The following is a 9,946-nucleotide window of genomic DNA, read 5'->3' as shown; positions in this document are numbered from 1 at the left end:
AGTTGTGTTCATATAGTGCTTAAATCGGTATGGTCCCATTTCTCCCAATTCTGTGTTTCCCAAAATACATTTTTATCCCAAACTTTCCGATTCCCAGTTCTCCCAATCTTATATTTCCCAATCGGAATTTTTATCCCAAACTATTCAATTCTCATTTCTCCCAATCGAATGGTTTCGTCTAATATTTTATGCTGCAAAGGGTTGCTTTCAAAACTACTTTGATTATTTTTAATGCGAATAGGTTAGGTTAGGTTAGTAATATTTTATAAGTCATTAAACTATGGTACGCCTTTTCCAAAATATTGACGTTTAGCTTCATTGACTTCTCAAATAATATTCCTTTTCCAAAACATTACTGTTATGATAGGTTAGGTTTGGTTAGGTTAGGTTAGTAATATTTTATAAATCATAATACTATGGTACGCCTTTTCCAAAATATTGACGTTTAGCTTCATTGACTTCTCAAATAATATTCCTTTTCCAAAACATTACTGTTATGATAGGTTAGGTTTGGTTAGGTTAGGTTAGTAATATTTTATAAATCATAATACTATGGTACGCCTTTTCCAAAATATTGACGTTTAGCTTCATTGACTTCTCAAATATGCCTTTTCCAAACATTACTGTTATGATAGGTTAGGTTTGGTTAGGTTAGGTCAGAAGTAAATAGAGTATAAACAAGAAGTTAATATCTCCCCGGCATGGGCGCGTTATGAAAGTTGAGATTCCCGCTCCTATTCCGCGGCAGCGCACAAATGGCGTAGCACCTAGCGAACCACTTGACATGTACCTAACGTATCTAGTGTCGCGCCGCTCAGACAAAGTAGTGCGGGTTGTTGAAGGTTTAATCGACGCGCATGCATTCTAAAGGTAATTTCAATCAGCTGTCTGCTGTGAGACTGTGACAGTATAGCCTAGGCCTAGTACAAAATCAGTGAAGACTACATTTGATTGTCTATGAATGTGATAAAATAGTAATATGAAAAATGGATAAGGAATATGATTATGACGAATTCGTGCAACAAAAAGATGAACTTAAAACCATACTACAATGTTGGGAGAGCCAAGGACGTTTGAAAACTTTTGTTTGCAACATGATGGAAGAGTATGCGGTATTATTCGTAGGTTTCGGATAAAAATTGCACTGGGTCGATACCTAAGGCGAAACTAAAATCGTTTTTACGCGGCATTATGAAACTAATTACAGTTTTAGACTTTAGTATTTTAATATAATCAGAATTTTCCATAATTCAGCAATTACCCGCACTACTACGGCGCCATTTTCCATCACGTAAGCGCGGCTACCAATGATATTGCCCTAAATTTACTCCCATGATGCTCAGTAATTTGTACTGCTTTCCAATATCTCTTGTCGCTTCTATGACGTCATGCGAACATCCTATTGGTTACAAGCAAGCCACGTGATACTCGATACTCATTTTACATAGCATGCAGGCGGGAAGGTATGATTGACTTAAAGCTATTAACTTTTTGATTTCTATTTACTTTTGGTTAGGTTAGTAATATTTTATAAATCATTAAACTATGGTACGCCTTTTCCAAAATATTGATGTTTAGCTTCATTTACTTCTCAAATAATATGCCTTTTTCAAAACATTACTGTTATGTTAGGTAAGGTTAGGTTAAATAATTTTCCTACCAATGTAAAATATATCATTGTTAATAAAACAAAAAAATTCTCTTTGAACTTATTAACATATGTTTTATGCTGAATTGGGACAAAAGAAATTGGGGGAAAAGACAGAGTGTTGGGTCAAATGGGATTGGGAGATAAGGGAATTGGGAGAAACGGTTTGGGTTAAATGGGAGTAAATCCTTAAATCAAACAAAAAGCAAACTGACATCAAGTTCAGTTGGGCGATATTGTTCAACCCAACTATATCCAACAGATATAAAATTTAATAGAATTAAATAATGTTAAATCCAAGTGATATCAAAGTGAGTTTCATCAAAAAATGTTTCATCCAATTGATATCAAATTGAGTTTGATCTAATAGTGTTTTATCCAAGTGATATCAAATGGAGTTTGATCAAGTAATGTTGCATCCAAGTAAAAACAAATTGATTTTGATCAAATTATGTTTCAACCAAGTGATATCAAATTGGGTAAATAAAATTTTAGTTGATTATTATAAAATGTTTACTCTTAATCATTTCCAGCCCAAATTTCAAGAATCAGTACGGCCAACGATATGACAAATCCAATTGGCATCAAGTAAAATGGCATATTGAGAGCGAATAAGCGTATGCTGGTTTCGACATTTATTGGTTTTGCCCATTCTAAGTAGTCCCTGAAATATCGACTGGTGAACTCGAGATATTCCAAGGGTTTAGTCTCGAAAATATAAAGCATTCTGCAAATGAAAAATTAAACCTAAATAATTTGATTGTCCAATATTGTTAATGATTAGGATGCGTGTTTTAAACTGTAAAGGAGGCATAAATTGACCATATTTTTAACTCAATCCCAAAATCAGACTTAGGTCATAAGGTTTTTGCCACCATTTAACAAGATAGATTTTATTGAGATTTTTGTGAATTTTCTTGAATTACTAGTTAGTAAATCACCAACCTGAAAACATTTGAGTCAAAATGAACCAAAGGCAAATAATTAGGGGTATTTGAATAGCGCTTTTTGGGTATCGAATCGGTTACCGAATACCAAAAAGTTTCCTTTTCAAAATACCGAATCGAATAGTTTATCCCAAATCGAATACCGAATATTTAGGCCTTGGTAAATTTTTTACTTCGAGATTAATCGTGAGTAGTTAAGCCTAGTATTCGCAAATAGTTAACCCTAATACTCGTGAATACTAGGCCAACTATTCGCAATTAACTGGGTGTAACCCCAATACTCGCGAATAGTTAATACCAAGCAAGGAGAAAAACATTTAGAAGCTCCTATATTTCAAAATACCTCTCCCTGTTTGTCGCCAAGTATTTTTTAAAATTTTCCTAGACACTTGCTGGTTGTTTTTGATGGGAGACAAATAAAATTGGGATGATTTTTTAAAATAAGGTGGGTCTTTCTAGTGCTAAGGACCTAAATTTTTGGTAGTCGAACTTTAACCGAATAGTCATTTCGGTATTCGATATTCGTATCGAATAGTGAAAATGGGCTTATCGAATACCAAGTCGAATTATTCGGTTCGGTATACATTCCATCGAATTATTCGAATGAAACGGTTAACCGCACACCTCTACAAATAAGGATCATTACATTTATGGAGCTATTAGATATTTTCTACAAGTAATTCTAATTGCTACTATTGTATTCAAATTCTTGTACAAAAAACTAGCTATTCTGCTTTTTTATTTCTTAGCCTATTTGGACGCTTACTCTGTACCAAACCGAAATAGAGCTCGGGATCATCTATCTATTATCCACGTCATTTTATCTTTATCCGTACTCGAAAATTATCCACAGAACTTCTATGTTAACTTGTTTAGTCCCATTATATCCACAACGTTTTTATTATAAATAATCGTTTATCCACCAATTTCTGGATAATGGATAGACAATTCTAAGCTCAAACCGTCAGTACTGAAAATCCTCTGGGTACCAGCTGATTAGGCCTTGGGCAGTTAGTAGTAGCGTTGTTGTTTCTAAAATGTTCTCGGTAAGATCATTTTCTAGCAAAACCCAAAAATCTACAGCTTTAATAGTCTTCATTATATTTTCCTTAAACATATACTGCTTAAATGGATCCAAATTTTGTTAGTTAAGCAAAATCCATGGCCGACTGTCTCTATCATTAGATGAATTACTAACATCGTATCTTGTGTCAATAATGTAGTATTAAGAGGCATTTTGTAGTAAAGTTTCTTATACTATTTGTTGTAATTTTAGAAAACTTGAAAAAATTATTTTAATCAAATGATTTAGTATAAAAATCGAGTAATTTTTAACTTAATTTAAATCAAATCAACCTGCCAATGACCTTCACTCGCTTTCCTGATAGACGCTTCTATATTTTTGTCATCACGGGAAGCATAATCATGTATATTAACTTACGAAAAGTATAAAAGAATAAATTTCTTACTATAACCCAATAGATGCTACATAACTACTAGATACTTTACTCCTACGCTTCAAGGAGAACAATGTATAGATAGTGGAACTATAGATATGTATAATTACTATGGCATTGCGTATACCCAACTAGGCGCAAAAGCCGGTCAGCCTTCCACCCGCAGATTTGAGGTCACCCCAAATCGAGTATAGTTAGGTCACGTTGGCAAAAGGAACTATATCATATCTTTCCGGAGAACCCAGAGTGGTGGATTTGAAAATCCCTAATTCTCACCTCAAAACATAAAAATCACGAAATCTTAACCTAAAATCCTGAAATCTCATCCTAAAATAAGTTAATTTCAAAAACTACAAATTTAAACTGCGGAAGAGAAATACTAAATCTGCAAAATATCTAGCAAAAAGACAAAATCGCGAAATCTCATTAAGAAAAAACCCCTCAAATTCGTCTTGGAAATCTTGAAACCATTTGCAAAATCTCTTTCAAAGTTGAAAATCTGATTCTAAATATCATTCTAAATCTTAAAATGTCGGACAAGATGTCAAGAAAACTCAAGATTATAAAGACCTCAGTCAAAATTTCAAAATCAGAGTGAAAACCTCAAAATCTTGATCTAAGCTGATAAGGTACTGTGTGTTTATCTTCTACATATGAAATGTTTGAGCGACGCTTTCTATTTCCTAGTGACAGTATATATACATTCCTGATAATAATCAGCGCAAGGAATGATTGACATGTGAATTCCCTTCCATTAGACCGTTACTTACCCCAGTGTAAAATATTCCGAAAATTCTTTTGGTTTTCCATAGAATACTGAACGTTCCACTGGAATTATTAATATTTCGCTAAGTAGTTTGGATTTTGAAGAGTAAAAACCACCTTTTTCGTAAAGACTTTGCAAATATCGCTCATTTGGCTCGCTCATAGCGCATTGCATGGCGAAATTCAATAAAAAGTCACTAAGCATCAACGCCTTGCCCTTTATTATATCTTCGTAAAAATATATGGACATAAGATCAGAGGCGTGAAATAGGTTCTCTTGTACAGCATTTTGAAACCATTTTTGCCGTCTTGAATCGGTTTTAACCTAATTTAAAATGTAAAATTATAAAAAGAAATAACTTAAGAATAGTATGTAGTACATGGAGACGTTTATGAATTCAATCTTGGGAAGAGTACGACTTTCAACGTATTACAAACAATCTCTAAGCAAGATTGTTTCCGATCACAGCGCCCTCTTGGGGCTACAGGCCTTTTATCGTACCAGCAGTGGCGAGGGGCAGACATTTGTCAAAATCCTAAAAATCTCTCCTCAAAATCAAAAAATCCCAAAATTCTCTTTTAAGTCTAAAAATCCCGAAATCTCACTTCATAATCTAAAAATCACGAAACCTCAGCTTTAAAATCTAAAACCTCGAAATCGTAACCTAAAATCCTGAAATTTCACCTCAAAATCTAGAAATAATCTCGGATTAAATTCTCATTGTTTCTAAATCTCAAAATTCCCTTTTAATCTCGGAAGTGGAATACTAAATCTTGAAATATCCTGCAATTTACAAATCCCGATGATTCATTATAAAAATTCGAAATCTTCTTAAAAATCAGAGCTACAAGTCTCTACTCGTTCTACAACACACTTCCTTGTGCTCGAACTACATTTCTTTAAAAACGAATAATATTCGTTTAAACGAGTACTCGATTCGGATTTCGAATAGGAGATTTACTATTCGATTCGTATTCGATTCGGTTTGAAAAACCACTATTCGCACAGCCCTAACACTAGCGTATTCCCCCGGTATTAGCTCTTAGGAGGTCCAGTGTAATACCTCGTCTTTAGGAGAGGTAAAAAGTAACCCCGAGTTTATTTCCGCGTTATACCGCATAATATGCTTTCCATCGTACACCCGCATAAAGACTAGATTACAGGGTGGTGTTTACCCCTCGTCAAATTGTCAGTGTAGAGTAATACTTTTGCAAACGCCTTCTATGATGTCGTGTGCAAAAATAAAAAGGTTGAGAAAAAGCACCAATGAAAGTTGTCAACATGAATATGAATAACTACTAAAATAATATATTTCTTATTATAAACCAATAAGCCTGATCAATGTAAAAAAGGAGGTAGGCAACCCTCAATATCGGGACATACAAGGGGGTTGACCCCTGCGCACTCTCTGGACCCAAAGCGCCTAGAAGAATTTATAGATTGTGAAACCATGGATATGTATAAATACTAAAGTATAATGTATTCCAAACTAAAACAATAAACCTGGGCACCAAAGAGCTAGTTGACGAGGGTAAAACAGAACATGTCTCTCTGGAGAGTCCTGAATGGTGGGTTTGAAATTTGGAAAATGCATATCCCTCTCACTCAGACACTTATAAAGTTGGGATGTTAGAAGTAATATTTTTTCTCTGCTGAATGGGCGCCTAAGTGAAATGCCTTGCGAAACATTAGAGATGGGAATCAATAATAGTGAGTATTTTTACATATCCAAGCTCCCAGTTTGTAGGTTTATTTTATTTTTATTTGTCCTAGGTATTTTCCAAAATTAAACTTTGGTTAAATGATATACTGGAACTACTTTATCTTACCCAATTTTGTAGAAAATCATACATAAAACCTTTCATCATCACACACGGTTCTACCTTCGTTTGACTTATTAAGTCCTCCAAATTGTCGATATAAGCGAAACTTTCAAGATAAAATTCAGATTTTAAAAAACAGCCCAAGTAGCAAAGGAAGAAAGTGAGCGACATGAACCACGTGAATAGAAGAATTTTGACACTTGGATGATCTTCCCAAGAGTTCAGAGCTAAAATTGGAAAATTGCCATTAATGCAAAACTGTTTCAATATGATGACGGTCGTTAACAACTTGTACGGAAGAGCTTTTCGAGATTTCTCTCTCAAACTTATTTTTGCATTATGCGAAATGTATTACCTTTGAGAACAGATGATAAACTTTATGAACGGCAATGGTTTAAAAACAAAGATCTTAAGGCGCAAGAAGTTCTATTGTTTTTGTTTTAAAAACGCAAGCCCTTTAAAAGGAATTCATGGACAAAATCCCGACTGGTTATAAATCTCAACGGGAAATATCTCGACAACGAAGATCCCGACATCGAAAACCCGTTTCAAAAATGCAAAGACTTTATTAAGAGTACATTAAAAGAGATTAAATTTGAAGGTCAAAAATGTGTGTAACAACCACGGGTCACGAAATGTCGATAAGGTTCTTCGAACGCCCTGTGCATGGGATCTCGAAGTCACTCATATCAGTTTGAGGGGATAGACTGGAATTGAGAATATTCAGCTGTCGAAGGGCTTCTTTGTAGGTTGGACTGTCCCTTTTTGGGCACCAGGAAGTAAACCAATGCCACGATCGTTGATGACGCGGTAATCATTGGCAAAAATATGTGAAAATAAGTTTGGGCATATCTTGAAGGTACAGTCGACGAACCAATGTTAGTTTCTAGACAGTGACCTCAAGTAATCCCCAGAGATGTCAAAATATGCAAAAAAGGTCTGATCTACATTTATAGCCTATTAATTTTTTTAATTTAATTTATAACTTGTACTGATTTTTTAACGATTATTTACGAAGAAAATTACTATTTACACACAAATTTGATATTTAATCTCTTTTAATGTATACTGAAAAAAGTAAATGGATTTTCGGTGTCTGGATATTTGGGGTCGGAAATTTTTTTCACGTCTGGATTTATAACCTGTCAGAATTTTTTTCGTCAAGACTTTGGTGTCGGGATCTTTGCTGCCGAGACTGTTTGTGTCAGGATTATTTCCAGACACCATAAAAGGTATTCTATTTGCTAACTTATCACTTTAATTGAAAACTATGACTATAACAGGGATTTCCAGTGCAAAATGTCCGGTGCCGACTACAGTACAGACTCTTTTTGCTGTAGTTAATTTTCATAGCCTTGTTAAATACGGGAGTCACAGCCACAGGAACTTACGTTCGAAGAAGATGAGTGAAAACAGGTCAAATACATTCCACACAAAGGATTTCAAGAAAGTAACTGCGTTGCTGACATGATTCGTTTTTCGAAAGTAATCCACGTAAGACATAAGTAGAGATATCGTGACAAGGCTTAACAGTAGGCAAATAATGGTCTGAAATAAGTTAAAGGTTTAATTCGTTAACTATAACCTAGAGTACTAAGGTGGTTGTTACTTGGATATCTGTATTCAAGAAGTCCGTAGATGATGTTATTATCTGCTCTGGTGGTGAAGACATAATATATATATCGGCAGTAGAGAAAAGGCCTTTGAACGTCCATCTACTACTGTTGTATAATATATTGTAGTTATACGGTATTGCAACGTACTGCATATTCTTTGAAAATAAATAGATGATTAATTTCAACTGTGACGGAAGGATGTTAATCCTAAGGAGTAATTCTGCCTTGTTCTTTTAATCACCTCTAGTAACTCAGGTTGGGACTCCAGATGGTTAAACTCGAAATAGCTGAAGTTATTCCATATCAGCCTTTTAGTAGTAAAACATTTGTTAGACGATAGATCAGGATTAAAGGGGATTATAAATGGTTCAGAAATTGGTAGACCTAAAAAGCTTGGGATATAATAATTTCCAAGCTTGGAAAAACCTTTTATATAGTTTCATTGATTCTTAAATTTTTAAACCAAAAGGGTTTTTAAATACCCCTCTAGTGTATGACATTTAATTCATTTCTATATTAGACTAGACAAGCTATCCGACGTAGCTCGGGTGCTTTAAGGGTGATGAACGTGTTGCTAGTCTGTGTAGTCATTATACACCAAAGAGTCATTACGCTAACCCGTTTTAAATATCAGCATGATATTAGTTTTAAGCTGCATTTATGCTTGTGAGGTTAAGGAAACATTGGGGTAGGAAAGAGGATTTTACAACTGAGGAGTGGAAGGGTAGGGTCCATAATTTTTAGTTTACGACTTCCGGTGACTTTACGTCATTACTTTTATTGACTAATGTGCAGAAAGGGTGAACTTCTGAACTTATGAAAGTAGTAATAGAATAACTGAATTTTTAACCGTGTATGTTGAAAATAATATAAGAAAGAGAGAGCAGAACCGTTTTTACAATTTCGCTGAATTATACCAGAAGTAGGATAAGGGACTAGCAGTATCAAGCTAACCAAATTCTTCACTTGGCGAAAGTAAATATTCTTGATAACACACCAACGGTTGGCCCTCTTGTAGCGGTTTCTGAATTTTCCCTCCAAAAGGTGAGAAGCTCGTGGCGGTAGACGGCCGAACTAGATTCAAGCACCCGCGTCCGTGTTCCGCGGCTTTAGGTTGAGGGGAAGGGGGTAGGAAATGTTTTTGGAACTCGACCAATTTTATTCTCTCTAGTGTAGGCGCGATGGAATGGCATAAAATCCTCAAATTTGTTCATTGGTGCCAGGATCTACTACCAATGCTAGAGCTCTTTACTTCTAGTCCCTTATCCTACTTCTGATTATACTGAATACTGAACAATAAACATTGAAAATAATGCAGGTGTATGTCCTTTTGAACTTATTCGACTAATTTTCTCTATTACTTGATGTTATTTTCTTCGTACTCGCTTCAGAATTCTACAATAGAGCAAAATTGTAGAAATGGTTCAGGTAAAATTAGGAAAAGTGGGGACTTTATACTTTCACACAGTTTAGCCGATCAGTAGAATATTAATGAATATATTCTGCTCTGCGGACGGTATGACAAGAGTATAGCCTCGGTTGCGAAGCTATACAGCGTCAGGGTCATCCACTTTCCTATCGATATTAAATGTTTCTTAATAAGAAACCCACCTACACGACAACAACCACTGCTAAATTACTTGGCATTTGCTCGATACTTTTTTTTGCTTAAACAATTTAAGAATCATT

This window comes from Phalangium opilio, unplaced genomic scaffold, assembly GCF_054372755.1.
Source record: "Phalangium opilio isolate 3A_F unplaced genomic scaffold, DU_Popi_V2 ptg000200l_1, whole genome shotgun sequence".
Classification (NCBI taxonomy): Eukaryota; Metazoa; Arthropoda; class Arachnida; order Opiliones; family Phalangiidae; genus Phalangium; species Phalangium opilio.
This window is presented reverse-complemented; position numbering follows the sequence as displayed.